The following is a 19,316-nucleotide window of genomic DNA, read 5'->3' as shown; positions in this document are numbered from 1 at the left end:
TTCTGTTAATTCATCTCACAGAGTTACATCTGTGTTTCGTGGATCTCTTTGCTAGCCTTATTTCTGTAGAATCTGAGAACAGATATTTCGGATCCCTTTGAAGACTATAGGGCCAAAGGAAATATCCTGCGATAACAAAGAGAAAGAGGCTTTCTGAGAAACTTCTTTGTCTTCTGTGAAATCATCTCACAGAGTTACAGCTTTCCCCTCAAGAAGCCTTTCGCTAAGACAGTTCTTGTGGAATTGGCAAAGTGATATTTGGAAGCCCATAGAGGGCTATGGTGAAAAAGGAAATATCCTCAGATGAAATCTGGAAAGAAGCTTTCTGAGAAACTGCTCTGTGATGTGTGACTTCCCCTCACAGAGTTACATCTGTATTTCTTGGATCTCTTTGCTAGCCTTATTTCTGTGGAATCTGAGAACAGATATTTCGGATCCCTTTGAAGACTATAGGGCCAAAGGAAATATCCTCCGATAACAAAGAAAAAGAAGCTTTCAGAGAAATTTCTTTGTGTTCTGTGAAATCATCTCACAGAGTTACAGTTTTCCCCTCAAGAAGCCTTTCTCTAAGACAGTTCTTGTGGAATTGGCAAAGTGATATTTGTAAGCCCATAGAGGGCTATGGTGAAAAAGGAAATATCCTCAGATGAAATCTGGAAAGAAGCTTTCTGAGAAACTGCTTAGTGTTCTGTTAATTCATCTCACAGAGTTAGATCTGTATTTCGTGGATCTCTTTGCTAGCCTTATTTCTGTGGAATCTGAGAACAGATATTTCGCATCCCTTTGAAGACTATAGGGCCAAAGGAAATATCCTCCGATAACAAAGAGAAAGAAGCTTTCTGAGAAACTTCTTTGTGTTCTGTGATATCATCTCACAGAGTTACAGCTTTCCCCTCAAGAAGCCTTTCGCTAAGACAGTTCTTGTGGAATTGGCAAAGTGATATTTGGAAGCCCATAGAGGGCTATGGTGAAAAAGGAAATATCCTCAGATGAAATCTGGAAAGAAGCTTTCCTCAGAAACTGCTTAGTGTTCTGTTAATTCTTCTCACAGAGTTACATCTGTATTTCGTGGATCTCTTTGCTAGCCTTATTTCTGTGGAATCTGAGAACAGATATTTCGGATCCCTTTGAAGACTATAGGGCCAAAGAAAATATCCTCCGATAACAAAGAGAAAGAAGCTTTCTGAGAAACTTCTTTGTGTTCTGTGAAATCATCTCACAGAGTTACAGCTTTCCCCTCAAGAAGCCTTTCGCTAAAACAGTTCTTGTGGAATTGGCAAAGTGATATTTGGAAGCCCATAGATGGCTTGGTGAAAAAGGAAATATCCTCAGATGAAATCTGGAAAGAAGATTTCTGAGAAACTGCTTAGTGTTCTGTTAATTCATCTCACAGAGTTACATCTGTATTTCGTGGATCTCTTTGCTAGCCTTATTTCTGTGGAATCTGAGAACAGATATTTCGGATCCCTTTGAAGACTATAGGGCCAAAGGAAATATCCTCCGATAACAAAGAGAAAGAAGCTTTCTGAGAAACTTCTTTGTGTTCTGTGAAATCATCTCACAGAGTTACAGCTTTCCCCTCAAGAAGCCTTTCGCTAAAACAGTTCTTGTGGAATTGGCAAAGTGATATTTGGAAGCCCATAGAGGCCTATGGTGAAAAAGGAAATATCCTCAGATGAAATCTGGAAAGAAGATTTCTGAGAAACTGCTAAGTGTTCTGTTAATTCATCTCACAGAGTTACATCTGTGTTTCGTGGATCTCTTTGCTAGCCTTATTTCTGTGGAATCTGAGAACAGATATTTCGGATCCCTTTGAAGACAATAGGGCCAAAGGAAATATCCTGCGATAACAAAGAGAAAGAAGCTTTCTGAGAAACTTCTTTGTGTTCTGTGAAATCATCTCACAGAGTTACAGCTTTCCCCTCAAGAAGCCTTTCGCTAAGACAGTTCTTGTGGAATTGGCAAAGTGATATTTGGAAGCCCATAGAGGGCTATGGTGAAAAAGGAAATATCCTCAGATGAAATCTGGAAAGAAGCTTTCTGAGAAACTGCTCTGTGTTCTGTTAATTCATCTCACAGAGTGACATCTGTGTTTCGTGGATCTCTTTGCTAGCCTTATTTCTGTAGAATCTGAGAACAGATATTTCGGATCCCTTTGAAGACTATAGGGCCAAAGGAAATATCCTGCGATAACAAAGAGAAAGAAGCTTTCTGAGAAACTTCTTTGTCTTCTGTGAAATCATCTCACAGAGTTACAGCTTTCCCCTCAAGAAGCCTTTCGCTAAGACAGTTCTTGTGGAATTGGCAAAGTGATATTTGGAAGCCCATAGAGGGCTATGGTGAAAAAGGAAATATCCTCAGATGAAATCTGGAAAGAAGCTTTCTGAGAAACTGCTCTGTGATGTGTGACTTCCCCTCACAGAGTGACATCTGTATTTCGTGGATCTCTTTGCTAGCCTTATTTCTGTGGAATCTGAGAACAGATATTTCGGATCCCTTTGAAGACTATAGGGCCAAAGGAAATATCCTCCGATAACAAAGAAAAAGAAGCTTTCAGAGAAATTTCTTTGTGTTCTGTGAAATCATCTCACAGAGTTACAGCTTTCCCCTCAAGAAGCCTTTCGCTAAGACAGTTCTTGTGGAATTGGCAAAGTGATATTTGGAAGCCCATAGAGGGCTATGGTGAAAAAGGAAATATCCTCAGATGAAATCTGGAAAGAAGCTTTCTGAGAAACTGCTTAGTGTTCTGTTAATTCATCTCACAGATTTATATGTGTATTTCGTGGATCTCTTTGCTAGCCTTATTTCTGTGGAATCTGAGAACAGATATTTCGGATCCCTTTGAAGACTATAGGGCCAAAGGAAATATCCTCCGATAACAAAGAGAAAGAAGCTTTCTGAGAAACTTCTTTGTGTTCTGTGATATCATCTCACAGAGTTACAGCTTTCCCCTCAAGAAGCCTTTCGCTAAGACAGTTCTTGTGGAATTGGCAAAGTGATATTTGGAAGCCCTTAGAGGGCTATGGTGAAAAAGGAAATATCCTCAGATGAAATCTGGAAAGAAGCTTTCTGAGAAACTGCTTAGTGTTCTGTTAATTCTTCTCACAGAGTTACATCTGTATTTCGTGGATCTCTTTGCTAGCCTTATTTCTGTGGAATCTGAGAACAGATATTTCGGATCCCTTTGAAGACTATAGGGCCAAAGGAAATATCCTCCGATAACAAAGAGAAAGAAGCTTTCTGAGAAACTTCTTTGTGTTCTGTGAAATCATCTCACAGAGTTACAGCTTTCCCCTCAAGAAGCCTTTCGCTAAAACAGTTCTTGTGGAATTGGCAAAGTGATATTTGGAAGCCCATAGATGGCTTGGTGAAAAAGGAAATATCCTCAGATGAAATCTGGAAAGAAGATTTCTGAGAAACTGCTAAGTGTTCTGTTAATTCATCTCACAGAGTTACATCTGTGTTTCGTGGATCTCTTTGCTAGCCTTATTTCTGTGGAATCTGAGAACAGATATTTCGGATTCCTTTGAAGACTATAGGGCCAAAGGAAATATCCTGCGATAACAAAGAGAAAGAAGCTTTCTGAGAAACTTCTTTGTGTTCTGTGAAATCATCTCACAGAGTTACAGCTTTCCCCTCAAGAAGCCTTTCGCTAAGACAGTTCTTGTGGAATTGGCAAAGTGATATTTGGAAGCCCATAGAGGGCTATGGTGAAAAAGGAAATATCCTCAGATGAAATCTGGAAAGAAGCTTTCTGAGAAACTGCTCTGTGTTCTGTTAATTCATCTCACAGAGTGACATCTGTATTTCGTGGATCTCTTTGCTAGCCTTATTTCTGTGGAATCTGAGAACAGATATTTCGGATCCCTTTGAAGACTATAGGGCCAAAGGAAATATCCTCCGATAACAAAGAAAAAGAAACTTTCAGAGAAATTTCTTTGTGTTCTGTGAAATCATCTCACAGAGTTACAGCTTTCCCCTCAAGAAGCCTTTCGCTAAGACAGTTCTTGTGGAATTGGCAAAGTGATATTTGGAAGCCCATAGAGGGCTATGGTGAAAAAGGAAATATCCTCAGATGAAATCTGGAAAGAAGCTTTCTGAGAAACTGCTTAGTGTTCTGTTAATTCATCTCACAGATTTATATGTGTATTTCGTGGATCTCTTTGCTAGCCTTATTTCTGTGGAATCTGAGAACAGATATTTCGGATCCCTTTGAAGACTATAGGGCCAAAGGTAATATCCTCCGATAACAAAGAGAAAGAAGCTTTCTGAGAAACTTCTTTGTGTTCTGTGATATCATCTCACAGAGTTACAGCTTTCCCCTCAAGAAGCCTTTCGCTAAGACAGTTCTTGTGGAATTGGCAAAGTGATATTTGGAAGCCCTTAGAGGGCTATGGTGAAAAAGGAAATATCCTCAGATGAAATCTGGAAAGAAGCTTTCTGAGAAACTGCTTAGTGTTCTGTTAATTCTTCTCACAGAGTTACATCTGTATTTCGTGGATCTCTTTGCTAGCCTTATTTCTGTGGAATCTGAGAACAGATATTTCGGATCCCTTTGAAGACTATAGGGCCAAAGGAAATATCCTCCGATAACAAAGAGAAAGAAGCTTTCTGAGAAACTTCTTTGTGTTCTGTGAAATCATCTCACAGAGTTACAGCTTTCCCCTCAAGAAGCCTTTCGCTAAAACAGTTCTTGTGGAATTGGCAAAGTGATATTTGGAAGCCCATAGATGGCTTGGTGAAAAAGGAAATATCCTCAGATGAAATCTGGAAAGAAGATTTCTGAGAAACTGCTAAGTGTTCTGTTATTTCATCTCACAGAGTTACATCTGTGTTTCGTGGATCTCTTTGCTAGCCTTATTTCTGTGGAATCTGAGAACAGATATTTCGGATCCCTTTGAAGACTATAGGGCCAAAGGAAATATCCTGCGATAACAAAGAGAAAGAAGCTTTCTGAGAAACTTCTTTGTGTTCTGTGAAATCATCTCACAGAGTTACAGCTTTCCCCTCAAGAAGCCTTTCGCTAAGACAGTTCTTGTGGAATTGGCAAAGTGATATTTGGAAGCCCATAGAGGGCTATGGTGAAAAAGGAAATATCCTCAGATGAAATCTGGAAAGAAGCTTTCTGAGAAACTGCTCTGTGATGTGTGACTTCCCCTCACAGAGTTACATCTGTATTTCGTGGATCTCTTTGGTAGCCTTATTTCTGTGGAATCTGAGAACAGATATTTCGGATCCCTTTGAAGACTATAGGGCCAAAGGAAATATCCTCCGATAACAAAGAAAAAGAAGCTTTCAGAGAAATTTCTTTGTGTTCTGTGAAATCATCTCACAGAGTTACAGCTTTCCCCTCAAGAAGCCTTTCGCTAAGACAGTTCTTGTGGAATTGGTAAAGTGATATTTGGAAGCCCATAGAGGGCTATGGTGAAAAAGGAAATATCCTCAGATGAAATCTGGAAAGAAGCTTTCTGAGAAACTGCTTAGTGTTCTGTTAATTCATCTCACAGATTTACATGTGTATTTCGTGGATCTCTTTGCTAGCCTTATTTCTGTGGAATCTGAGAACAGATATTTCGGATCCCTTTGAAGACTATAGGGCCAAAGGAAATATCCTCCGATAACAAAGAGAAAGAAGCTTTCTGAGAAACTTCTTTGTGTTCTGTGAAATCATCTCACAGAGTTACAGCTTTCCCCTCAAGAAGCCTTTCGCTAAAACAGTTCTTGTGGAATTGGCAAAGTGATATTTGGAAGCCCATAGATGGCTTGGTGAAAAAGGAAATATCCTCAGATGAAATCTGGAAAGAAGATTTCTGAGAAACTGCTTAGTGTTCTGTTAATTCATCTCACAGAGTTACATCTGTATTTCGTGGATCTCTTTGCTAGCCTTATTTCTGTGGAATCTGAGAACAGATATTTCGGATCCCTTTGAAGACTATAGGGCCAAAGGAAATATCCTCCGATAACAAAGAAAAAGAAGCTTTCAGAGAAATTTCTTTGTGTTCTGTGAAATCATCTCACAGAGTTACAGCTTTCCCCTCAAGAAGCCTTTCGCTAAGACAGTTCTTGTGGAATTGGCAAAGTGATATTTGGAAGCCCATAGAGGGCTATGGTGAAAAAGGAAATATCCTCAGATGAAATCTGGAAAGAAGCTTTCTGAGAAACTGCTTAGTGTTCTGTTAATTCATCTCACAGTTACATCTGTATTTCGTGGATCTCTTTGCTAGCCTTATTTCTGTGGAATCTGAGAACAGATATTTCGGATCCCTTTGAAGACTATAGGGCCAAAGGAAATATCCTCCGATAACAAAGAGAAAGAAGCTTTCTGAGAAACTTCTTTGTGTTCTGTGAAATCATCTCACAGAGTTACAGCTTTCCCCTCAAGAAGCCTTTCGCTAAGACAGTTCTTGTGGAATTGGCAAAGTGATATTTGGAAGCCCATAGAGTGCTATGGTGAAAAAGGAAATATCCTCAGATGAAATCTGGAAAGAAGCTTTCTGAGAAACTGCTTAGTGTTCTGTTAATTCATCTCACAGAGTTACATCTGTGTTTCGTCGATCTCTTTGCTAGCCTTATTTCTGTAGAATCTGAGAACAGATATTTCGGATCCCTTTGAAGACTATAGGGCCAAAGGAAATATCCTGCGATAACAAAGAGAAAGAAGCTTTCTGAGAAACTTCTTTGTCTTCTGTGAAATCATCTCACAGAGTTACAGCTTTCCCCTCAAGAAGCCTTTCGCTAAGACAGTTCTTGTGGAATTGGCAAAGTGATATTTGGAAGCCCATAGAGGGCTATGTTGAAAAAGGAAATATCCTCAGATGAAATCTGGAAAGAAGCTTTCTGAGAAACTGCTCTGTGATGTGTGACTTCCCCTCACAGAGTTACATCTGTATTTCGTGGATCTCTTTGGTAGCCTTATTTCTGTGGAATCTGAGAACAGATATTTCGGATCCCTTTGAAGACTATAGGGCCAAAGGAAATATCCTCCGATAACAAAGAAAAAGAAGCTTTCAGAGAAATTTCTTTGTGTTCTGTGAAATCATCTCACAGAGTTACAGCTTTCCCCTCAAGAAGCCTTTCGCTAAGACAGTTCTTGTGGAATTGGCAAAGTGATATTTGGAAGCCCATAGAGGGCTATGGTGAAAAAGGAAATATCCTCAGATGAAATCTGGAAAGAAGCTTTCTGAGAAACTGCTTAGTGTTCTGTTAATTCATCTCACAGATTTACATGTGTATTTCGTGGATCTCTTTGCTAGCCTTATTTCTGTGGAATCTGAGAACAGATATTTCGGATCCCTTTGAAGACTATAGGGCCAAAGGAAATATCCTCCGATAACAAAGAGAAAGAAGCTTTCTGAGAAACTTCTTTGTGTTCTGTGAAATCATCTCACAGAGTTACAGCTTTCCCCTCAAGAAGCCTTTCGCTAAAACAGTTCTTGTGGAATTGGCAAAGTGATATTTGGAAGCCCATAGATGGCTTGGTGAAAAAGGAAATATCCTCAGATGAAATCTGGAAAGAAGATTTCTGAGAAACTGCTTAGTGTTCTGTTAATTCATCTCACAGAGTTACATCTGTATTTCGTGGATCTCTTTGCTAGCCTTATTTCTGTGGAATCTGAGAACAGATATTTCGGATCCCTTTGAAGACTATAGGGCCAAAGGAAATATCCTCCGATAACAAAGAGAAAGAAGCTTTCTGAGAAACTTCTTTGTGTTCTGTGAAATCATCTCACAGAGTTACAGCTTTCCCCTCAAGAACCCTTTCGCTAAAACAGTTCTTGTGGAATTGGCAAAGTGATATTTGGAAGCCCATAGAGGCCTATGGTGAAAAAGGAAATATCCTCAGATGAAATCTGGAAAGAAGATTTCTGAGAAACTGCTAAGTGTTCTGTTAATTCATCTCACAGAGTTACATCTGTGTTTCGTGGATCTCTTTGCTAGCCTTATTTCTGTGGAATCTGAGAACAGATATTTCGGATCCCTTTGAAGACAATAGGGCCAAAGGAAATATCCTGCGATAACAAAGAGAAAGAAGCTTTCTGAGAAACTTCTTTGTGTTCTGTGAAATCATCTCACAGAGTTACAGCTTTCCCCTCAAGAAGCCTTTCGCTAAGACAGTTCTTGTGGAATTGGCAAAGTGATATTTGGAAGCCCATAGAGGGCTATGGTGAAAAAGGAAATATCCTCAGATGAAATCTGGAAAGAAGCTTTCTGAGAAACTGCTCTGTGTTCTGTTAATTCATCTCACAGTGTGACATCTGTGTTTCGTGGATCTCTTTGCTAGCCTTATTTCTGTAGAATCTGAGAACAGATATTTCGGATCCCTTTGAAGACTATAGGGCCAAAGGAAATATCCTGCGATAACAAAGAGAAAGAAGCTTTCTGAGAAACTTCTTTGTCTTCTGTGAAATCATCTCACAGAGTTACAGCTTTCCCCTCAAGAAGCCTTTCGCTAAGACAGTTCTTGTGGAATTGGCAAAGTGATATTTGGAAGCCCATAGAGGGCTATGGTGAAAAAGGAAATATCCTCAGATGAAATCTGGAAAGAAGCTTTCTGAGAAACTGCTCTGTGATGTGTGACTTCCCCTCACAGAGTGACATCTGTATTTCGTGGATCTCTTTGCTAGCCTTATTTCTGTGGAATCTGAGAACAGATATTTCGGATCCCTTTGAAGACTATAGGGCCAAAGGAAATATCCTCCGATAACAAAGAAAAAGAAGCTTTCAGAGAAATTTCTTTGTGTTCTGTGAAATCATCTCACAGAGTTACAGCTTTCCCCTCAAGAAGCCTTTCGCTAAGACAGTTCTTGTGGAATTGGCAAAGTGATATTTGGAAGCCCATAGAGGGCTATGGTGAAAAAGGAAATATCCTCAGATGAAATCTGGAAAGAAGCTTTCTGAGAAACTGCTTAGTGTTCTGTTAATTCATCTCACAGATTTATATGTGTATTTCGTGGATCTCTTTGCTAGCCTTATTTCTGTGGAATCTGAGAACAGATATTTCGGATCCCTTTGAAGACTATAGGGCCAAAGGAAATATCCTCCGATAACAAAGAGAAAGAAGCTTTCTGAGAAACTTCTTTGTGTTCTGTGATATCATCTCACAGAGTTACAGCTTTCCCCTCAAGAAGCCTTTCGCTAAGACAGTTCTTGTGGAATTGGCAAAGTGATATTTGGAAGCCCTTAGAGGGCTATGGTGAAAAAGGAAATATCCTCAGATGAAATCTGGAAAGAAGCTTTCTGAGAAACTGCTTAGTGTTCTGTTAATTCTTCTCACAGAGTTACATCTGTATTTCGTGGATCTCTTTGCTAGCCTTATTTCTGTGGAATCTGAGAACAGATATTTCGGATCCCTTTGAAGACTATAGGGCCAAAGGAAATATCCTCCGATAACAAAGAGAAAGAAGCTTTCTGAGAAACTTCTTTGTGTTCTGTGAAATCATCTCACAGAGTTACAGCTTTCCCCTCAAGAAGCCTTTCGCTAAAACAGTTCTTGTGGAATTGGCAAAGTGATATTTGGAAGCCCATAGATGGCTTGGTGAAAAAGGAAATATCCTCAGATGAAATCTGGAAAGAAGATTTCTGAGAAACTGCTAAGTGTTCTGTTAATTCATCTCACAGAGTTACATCTGTGTTTCGTGGATCTCTTTGCTAGCCTTATTTCTGTGGAATCTGAGAACAGATATTTCGGATTCCTTTGAAGACTATAGGGCCAAAGGAAATATCCTGCGATAACAAAGAGAAAGAAGCTTTCTGAGAAACTTCTTTGTGTTCTGTGAAATCATCTCACAGAGTTACAGCTTTCCCCTCAAGAAGCCTTTCGCTAAGACAGTTCTTGTGGAATTGGCAAAGTGATATTTGGAAGCCCATAGAGGGCTATGGTGAAAAAGGAAATATCCTCAGATGAAATCTGGAAAGAAGCTTTCTGAGAAACTGCTCTGTGTTCTGTTAATTCATCTCACAGAGTGACATCTGTATTTCGTGGATCTCTTTGCTAGCCTTATTTCTGTGGAATCTGAGAACAGATATTTCGGATCCCTTTGAAGACTATAGGGCCAAAGGAAATATCCTCCGATAACAAAGAAAAAGAAGCTTTCAGAGAAATTTCTTTGTGTTCTGTGAAATCATCTCACAGAGTTACAGCTTTCCCCTCAAGAAGCCTTTCGCTAAGACAGTACTTGTGGAATTGGCAAAGTGATATTTGGAAGCCCATAGAGGGCTATGGTGAAAAAGGAAATATCCTCAGATGAAATCTGGAAAGAAGCTTTCTGAGAAACTGCTTAGTGTTCTGTTAATTCATCTCACAGATTTATATGTGTATTTCGTGGATCTCTTTGCTAGCCTTATTTCTGTGGAATCTGAGAACAGATATTTCGGATCCCTTTGAAGACTATAGGGCCAAAGGAAATATCCTCCGATAACAAAGAGAAAGAAGCTTTCTGAGAAACTTCTTTGTGTTCTGTGATATCATCTCACAGAGTTACAGCTTTCCCCTCAAGAAGCCTTTCGCTAAGACAGTTCTTGTGGAATTGGCAAAGTGATATTTGGAAGCCCTTAGAGGGCTATGGTGAAAAAGGAAATATCCTCAGATGAAATCTGGAAAGAAGCTTTCTGAGAAACTGCTTAGTGTTCTGTTAATTCTTCTCACAGAGTTACATCTGTATTTCGTGGATCTCTTTGCTAGCCTTATTTCTGTGGAATCTGAGAACAGATATTTCGGATCCCTTTGAAGACTATAGGGCCAAAGGAAATATCCTCCGATAACAAAGAGAAAGAAGCTTTCTGAGAAACTTCTTTGTGTTCTGTGAAATCATCTCACAGAGTTACAGCTTTCCCCTCAAGAAGCCTTTCGCTAAAACAGTTCTTGTGGAATTGGCAAAGTGATATTTGGAAGCCCATAGATGGCTTGGTGAAAAAGGAAATATCCTCAGATGAAATCTGGAAAGAAGATTTCTGAGAAACTGCTAAGTGTTCTGTTAATTCATCTCACAGAGTTACATCTGTGTTTCGTGGATCTCTTTGCTAGCCTTATTTCTGTGGAATCTGAGAACAGATATTTCGGATTCCTTTGAAGACTATAGGGCCAAAGGAAATATCCTGCGATAACAAAGAGAAAGAAGCTTTCTGAGAAACTTCTTTGTGTTCTGTGAAATCATCTCACAGAGTTACAGCTTTCCCCTCAAGAAGCCTTTCGCTAAGACAGTTCTTGTGGAATTGGCAAAGTGATATTTGGAAGCCCATAGAGGGCTATGGTGAAAAAGGAAATATCCTCAGATGAAATCTGGAAAGAAGCTTTCTGAGAAACTGCTCTGTGTTCTGTTAATTCATCTCACAGAGTGACATCTGTATTTCGTGGATCTCTTTGCTAGCCTTATTTCTGTGGAATCTGAGAACAGATATTTCGGATCCCTTTGAAGACTATAGGGCCAAAGGAAATATCCTCCGATAACAAAGAGAAAGAAGCTTTCTGAGAAACTTCTTTGTGTTCTGTGAAATCATCTCACAGAGTTACAGCTTTCCCCTCAAGAAGCCTTTCGCTAAGACAGTTCTTGTGGAATTGGCAAAGTGATATTTGGAAGCCCATAGAGGGATATGGTGAAAAAGGAAATATCCTCAGATGAAATCTGGAAAGAAGCTTTCTGAGAAACTGCTTAGTGTTCTGTGAATTCTTCTCACAGAGTTACATGTGTATTTCGTGGATCTCTTTGCTAGCCTTATTTCTGTGGAATCTGAGAACAGATATTTCAGATCCCTTTGAAGACTATAGGGCCAAAGGAAATATCCTCCGATAACAAAGAGAAAGAAGCTTTCTGAGAAACTTCTTTGTGTTCTGTGAAATCATCTCACAGAGTTACAGCTTTCCCCTCAAGAAGCCTTTCGCTAAGACAGTTCTTGTGGATTTGTCAAAGTGATATTTGGAAGCCCATAGAGGGCTATGGTGAAAAAGGAAATATCCTCAGATGAAATCTGGAAAGAAGCTTTCTGAGAAACTCCTCTGTGATGTGTGACTTCCACTCACAGAGTTACATGTGTATGTCGTGGATCTCTTTGCTAGCCTTATTTCTGTGGAATCTGAGAACAGATATTTCGGATCCCTTTGAAGACTATAGGGCCCAAGGAAATATCCTCCGATAACAAAGAAAAAGAAGCTTTCAGAGAAATTTCTTTGTGTTCTGTGAAATCATCTCACAGAGTTACAGCTTTCCCCTCAAGAAGCCTTTCGCTAAGACAGTTCTTGTGGAATTGGCAAAGTGATATTTGGAAGCCCATAGAGGGCTATGGTGAAAAAGGAAATATCCTCAGATGAAATCTGGAAAGAAGCTTTCTGAGAAACTGCTTAGTGTTCTGTTAATTCATCTCACAGTTACATCTGTATTTCGTGGATCTCTTTGCTAGCCTTATTTCTGTGGAATCTGAGAACAGATATTTCGGATCCCTTTGAAGACTATAGGGCCAAAGGAAATATCCTCCGATAACAAAGAGAAAGAAGCTTTCTGAGAAACTTCTTTGTGTTCTGTGAAATCATCTCACAGAGTTACAGCTTTCCCCTCAAGAAGCCTTTCGCTAAGACAGTTCTTGTGGAATTGGCAAAGTGATATTTGGAAGCCCATAGAGTGCTATGGTGAAAAAGGAAATATCCTCAGATGAAATCTGGAAAGAAGCTTCCTGAGAAACTGCTTAGTGTTCTGTTAATTCATCTCACAGAGTTACATCTGTGTTTCGTGGATCTCTTTGCTAGCCTTATTTCTGTAGAATCTGAGAACAGATATTTCGGATCCCTTTGAAGACTATAGGGCCAAAGGAAATATCCTGCGATAACAAAGAGAAAGAAGCTTTCTGAGAAACTTCTTTGTCTTCTGTGAAATCATCTCACAGAGTTACAGCTTTCCCCTCAAGAAGCCTTTCGCTAAGACAGTTCTTGTGGAATTGGCAAAGTGATATTTGGAAGCCCATAGAGGGCTATGGTGAAAAAGGAAATATCCTCAGATGAAATCTGGAAAGAAGCTTTCTGAGAAACTGCTCTGTGATGTGTGACTTCCCCTCACAGAGTTACATCTGTATTTCTTGGATCTCTTTGCTAGCCTTATTTCTGTGGAATCTGAGAACAGATATTTCGGATCCCTTTGAAGACTATAGGGCCAAAGGAAATATCCTCCGATAACAAAGAAAAAGAAGCTTTCAGAGAAATTTCTTTGTGTTCTGTGAAATCATCTCACAGAGTTACAGCTTTCCCCTCAAGAAGCCTTTCTCTAAGACAGTTCTTGTGGAATTGGCAAAGTGATATTTGTAAGCCCATAGAGGGCTATGGTGAAAAAGGAAATATCCTCAGATGAAATCTGGAAAGAAGCTTTCTGAGAAACTGCTTAGTGTTCTGTTAATTCATCTCACAGAGTTACATGTGTATTTCGTGGATCTCTTTGCTAGCCTTATTTCTGTGGAATCTGAGAACAGATATTTCGGATCCCTTTGAAGACTATAGGGCCAAAGGAAATATCCTCCGATAACAAAGAGAAAGAAGCTTTCTGAGAAACTTCTTTGTTTTCTGTGATATCATCTCACAGAGTTACAGCTTTCCCCTCAAGAAGCCTTTCGCTAAGACAGTTCTTGTGGAATTGGCAAAGTGATATTTGGAAGCCCATAGAGGGCTATGGTGAAAAAGGAAATATCCTCAGATGAAATCTGGAAAGAAGCTTTCCTCAGAAACTGCTTAGTGTTCTGTTAATTCTTCTCACAGAGTTACATCTGTATTTCTTGGATCTCTTTGCTAGCCTTATTTCTGTGGAATCTGAGAACAGATATTTCGGATCCCTTTGAAGACTATAGGGCCAAAGGAAATATCCTCCGATAACAAAGAGAAAGAAGCTTTCTGAGAAACTTCTTTGTGTTCTGTGAAATCATCTCACAGAGTTACAGCTTTCCCCTCAAGAAGCCTTTCGCTAAAACAGTTCTTGTGGAATTGGCAAAGTGATATTTGGAAGCCCATAGATGGCTTGGTGAAAAAGGAAATATCCTCAGATGAAATCTGGAAAGAAGATTTCTGAGAAACTGCTTAGTGTTCTGTTAATTCATCTCACAGAGTTACATCTGTATTTCGTGGATCTCTTTGCTAGCCTTATTTCTGTGGAATCTGAGAACAGATATTTCGGATCCCTTTGAAGACTATAGGGCCAAAGGAAATATCCTCCGATAACAAAGAGAAAGAAGCTTTCTGAGAAACTTCTTTGTGTTCTGTGAAATCATCTCACAGAGTTACAGCTTTCCCCTCAAGAAGCCTTTCGCTAAAACAGTTCTTGTGGAATTGGCAAAGTGATATTTGGAAGCCCATAGAGGCCTATGGTGAAAAAGGAAATATCCTCAGATGAAATCTGGAAAGAAGATTTCTGAGAAACTGCTTAGTGTTCTGTTAATTCATCTCACAGAGTTACATCTGTGTTTCGTGGATCTCTTTGCTAGCCTTATTTCTGTGGAATCTGAGAACAGATATTTCGGATCCCTTTGAAGACAATAGGGCCAAAGGAAATATCCTGCGATAACAAAGAGAAAGAAGCTTTCTGAGAAACTTCTTTGTGTTCTGTGAAATCATCTCACAGAGTTACAGCTTTCCCCTCAAGAAGCCTTTCGCTAAGACAGTTTTTGTGGAATTGGCAAAGTGATATTTGGAAGCCCATAGAGGGCTATGGTGAAAAAGGAAATATCCTCAGATGAAATCTGGAAAGAAGCTTTCTGAGAAACTGCTCTGTGTTCTGTTAATTCATCTCACAGAGTGACATCTGTGTTTCGTGGATCTCTTTGCTAGCCTTATTTCTGTAGAATCTGAGAACAGATATTTCGGATCCCTTTGAAGACTATAGGGCCAAAGGAAATATCCTGCGATAACAAAGAGAAAGAAGCTTTCTGAGAAACTTCTTTGTCTTCTGTGAAATCATCTCACAGAGTTACAGCTTTCCCCTCAAGAAGCCTTTCGCTAAGACAGTTCTTGTGGAATTGGCAAAGTGATATTTGGAAGCCCATAGAGGGCTATGGTGAAAAAGGAAATATCCTCAGATGAAATCTGGAAAGAAGCTTTCTGAGAAACTGCTCTGTGATGTGTGACTTCCCCTCACAGAGTGACATCTGTATTTCGTGGATCTCTTTGCTAGCCTTATTTCTGTGGAATCTGAGAACAGATATTTCAGATCCCTTTGAAGACTATAGGGCCAAAGGAAATATCCTCCGATAACAAAGAGAAAGAAGCTTTCTGAGAAACTTCTTTGTGTTCTGTGAAATCATCTCACAGAATTACAGCTTTCCCCTCAAGAAGCCTTTTGCTAAGACACTTCTTGTGGAATTGGCAAAGTAATATTTGGAAGCCCTTTGAGGGCTATGGTGAAAAAGGAAATATCCTCAGATGAAATCTGGAAAGAAGCCTTCTGAGAAACTGCTTAGTGTTCTGTTAATTCATCTCACAGAGTTACATGTGCATTTCGTGGATCTCTTTGCTAGCCTTATTTCTGTGGAATCTGAGAACAGATATTTCGGATCCCTTTGAAGACTATAGGGCCAAAGGAAATATCCTCCGATAACAAAGAGAAAGAAGCTTTCTGAGAAACTTCTTTGTGTTCTGTGAAATCATCTCACAGAGTTACAGCTTTCCCCTCAAGAAGCCTTTCGCTAAGACAGTTCTTGTGGAATTGGCATAGTGATACTTGGAAGCCCATAGAGGGCTATGGTGAAAAAGGAAATATCCTCAGATGAAATCTGGAAAGAAGCTTTCTGAGAAACTCCTCTGTGATGTGTGACTTCCACTCACAGAGTTACATGTGTATGTCGTGGATCTCTTTGCTAGCCTTATTTCTGTGGAATCTGAGAACAGATATTTCGGATCCCTTTGAAGACTATAGGGCCAAAGGAAATATCCTCCCATAACAAAGAAAAAGAAGCTTTCAGAGAAATTTCTTTGTGTTCTGTGAAATCATCTCACAGAGTTACAGCTTTCCCCTCAAGGAGCCTTTCGCTAAGACAGTTCTTGTGGAATTGGCAAAGTGATATTTGGAAGCCCTTAGAGGGCTACGGTGAAAAAGGAAATATCCTCAGATGAAATCTGGAAGGAAGCTTTCTGAGAAACTGCTTAGTGTTCTGTTAATTCATCTCACAGTTACATCTGTATTTCATGGATCTCTTTGCTAGCCTTATTTCTGTGGAATCTGAGAACAGATATTTCGGATCCCTTTGAAGACTATAGGGCCAAAGGAAATATCCTCCGATAACAAAGAGAAAGAAGCTTTCTGAGAAACTTCTTTGTCTTCTGTGAAATCATCTCACAGAGTTACAGCTTTCCCCTCAAGAAGCCTTTCGCTAAGACAGTTCTTGTGGAATTGGCAAAGTGATATTTGGAAGCCCATAGAGGGCTATGGTGAAAAAGGAAATATCCTCAGATGAAATCTGGAAAGAAGCTTTCTGAGAAAGTGCTTAGTGTTCTGTTAATTCTTCTCACAGAGTTACATCTGTATTTCGTGGATCTCTTTGCTAGCCTTATTTCTGTGGAATCTGAGAACAGATATTTCGGATCCCTTTGAAGACTATAGGGCCAAAGGAAATATCCTCCGATAACAAAGAGAAAGAAGCTTTCTGAGAAACTTCTTTGTGTTCTGTGAAATCATCTCACAGAGTTACAGCTTTCCCCTCAAGAAGCCTTTCGCTAAAAGAGTTCTTGTGGAATTGGCAAAGTGATATTTGGAAGCCCATAGAGGCCTATGGTGAAAAAGGAAATATCCTCAGATGAAATCTGGAAAGAAGATTTCTGAGAAACTGCTAAGTGTTCTGTTAATTCATCTCACAGAGTTACATCTGTGTTTCGTGGATCTCTTTGCTAGCCTTATTTCTGTGGAATCTGAGAACAGATATTTCGGATCCCTTTGAAGACAATAGGGCCAAAGGAAATATCCTGCGATAACAAAGAGAAAGAAGCTTTCTGAGAAACTTCTTTGTGTTCTGTGAAATCATCTCACAGAGTTACAGCTTTCCTCTCAAGAAGCCTTTCGCTAAGACAGTTCTTGTGGAATTGGCAAAGTGATATTTGGAAGCCCATAGAGGGCTATGGTGAAAAAGGAAATATCCTCAGATGAAATCTGGAAAGAAGCTTTCTGAGAAACTGCTCTGTGTTCTGTTAATTCATCTCACAGAGTGACATCTGTGTTTCGTGGATCTCTTTGCTAGCCTTATTTCTGTAGAATCTGAGAACAGATATTTCGGATCCCTTTGAAGACTATAGGGCCAAAGGAAATATCCTGCGATAACAAAGAGAAAGAAGCTTTCTGAGAAACTTCTTTGTCTTCTGTGAAATCATCTCACAGAGTTACAGCTTTCCCCTCAAGAAGCCTTTCGCTAAGACAGTTCTTGTGGAATTGGCAAAGTGATATTTGGAAGCCCATAGAGGGCTATGGTGAAAAAGGAAATATCCTCAGATGAAATCTGGAAAGAAGCTTTCTGAGAAACTGCTCTGTGATGTGTGACTTCCCCTCACAGAGTGACATCTGTATTTCGTGGATCTCTTTGCTAGCCTTATTTCTGTGGAATCTGAGAACAGATATTTCGGATCCCTTTGAAGACTATAGGGCCAAAGGAAATATCCTCCGATAACAAAGAAAAAGAAGCTTTCAGAGAAATTTCTTTGTGTTCTGTGAAATCATCTCACAGAGTTACAGCTTTCCCCTCAAGAAGCCTTTCGCTAAGACAGTTCTTGTGGAATTGGCAAAGTGATATTTGGAAGCCCATAGAGGGCTATGGTGAAAAAGGAAATATCCTCAGATGAAATCTGGAAAGAAGCTTTCTGAGAAACTGCTTAGTGTTCTGTTAATTCATCTCACAGAGTTACATGTGTATTTCGTGGATCTCTTTGCTAGCCTTATTTCTGTGGAATCTGAGAACAGATATTTCAGATCCCTTTGAAGACTATAGGGCCAAAGGAAATATCCTCCGATAACAAAGAGAAAGAAGCTTTCTGAGAAACTTCTTTGTGTTCTGTGAAATCATCTCACAGAATTACAGCTTTCCCCTCAAGAAGCCTTTTGCTAAGACACTTCTTGTGGAATTGGCAAAGTAATATTTGGAAGCCCTTTGAGGGCTATGGTGAAAAAGGAAATATCCTCAGATGAAATCTGGAAAGAAGCCTTCTGAGAAACTGCTTAGTGTTCTGTTAATTCATCTCACAGAGTTACATGTGCATTTCGTGGATCTCTTTGCTAGCCTTATTTCTGTGGAATCTGAGAACAGATATTTCGGATCCCTTTGAAGACTATAGGGCCAAAGGAAATATCCTCCGATAACAAAGAGAAAGAAGCTTTCTGAGAAACTTCTTTGTGTTCTGTGAAATCATCTCACAGAGTTACAGCTTTCCCCTCAAGAAGCCTTTCGCTAAGACAGTTCTTGTGGAATTGGCATAGTGATACTTGGAAGCCCATAGAGGGCTATGGTGAAAAAGGAAATATCCTCAGATGAAATCTGGAAAGAAGCTTTCTGAGAAACTCCTCTGTGATGTGTGACTTCCACTCACAGAGTTACATGTGTATGTCGTGGATCTCTTTGCTAGCCTTTTTTCTGTGGAATCTGAGAACAGATATTTCGGATCCCTTTGAAGACTATAGGGCCAAAGGAAATATCCTCCCATAACAAAGAAAAAGAAGCTTTCAGAGAAATTTCTTTGTGTTCTGTGAAATCATCTCACAGAGTTACAGCTTTCCCCTCAAGGAGCCTTTCGCTAAGACAGTTCTTGTGGAATTGGCAAAGTGATATTTGGAAGCCCTTAGAGGGCTACGGTGATAAAGGAAATATCCTCAGATGAAATCTGGAAGGAAGCTTTCTGAGAAACTGCTTAGTGTTCTGTTAATTCATCTCACAGTTACATCTGTATTTCATGGATCTCTTTGCTAGCCTTATTTCTGTGGAATCTGAGAACAGATATTTCGGATCCCTTTGAAGACTATAGGGCCAAAGGAAATATCCTCCGATAACAAAGAGAAAGAAGCTTTCTGAGAAACTTCTTTGTCTTCTGTGAAATCATCTCACAGAGTTACAGCTTTCCCCTCAAGAAGCCTTTCGCTAAGACAGTTCTTGTGGAATTGGCAAAGTGATATTTGGAAGCCCATAGAGGGCTATGGTGAAAAAGGAAATATCCTCAGATGAAATCTGGAAAGAAGCTTTCTGAGAAACTGCTTAGTGTTCTGTTAATTCTTCTCACAGAGTTACATCTGTATTTCGTGGATCTCTTTGCTAGCCTTATTTCTGTGGAATCTGAGAACAGATATTTCGGATCCCTTTGAAGACTATAGGGCCAAAGGAAA

The sequence above is a fragment of the Macaca mulatta genome, chromosome 1 (assembly GCF_049350105.2).
Source record: "Macaca mulatta isolate MMU2019108-1 chromosome 1, T2T-MMU8v2.0, whole genome shotgun sequence".
Taxonomy (NCBI): domain Eukaryota; kingdom Metazoa; phylum Chordata; class Mammalia; order Primates; family Cercopithecidae; genus Macaca; species Macaca mulatta.
Note: the sequence above shows the minus strand (reverse complement) of the source record.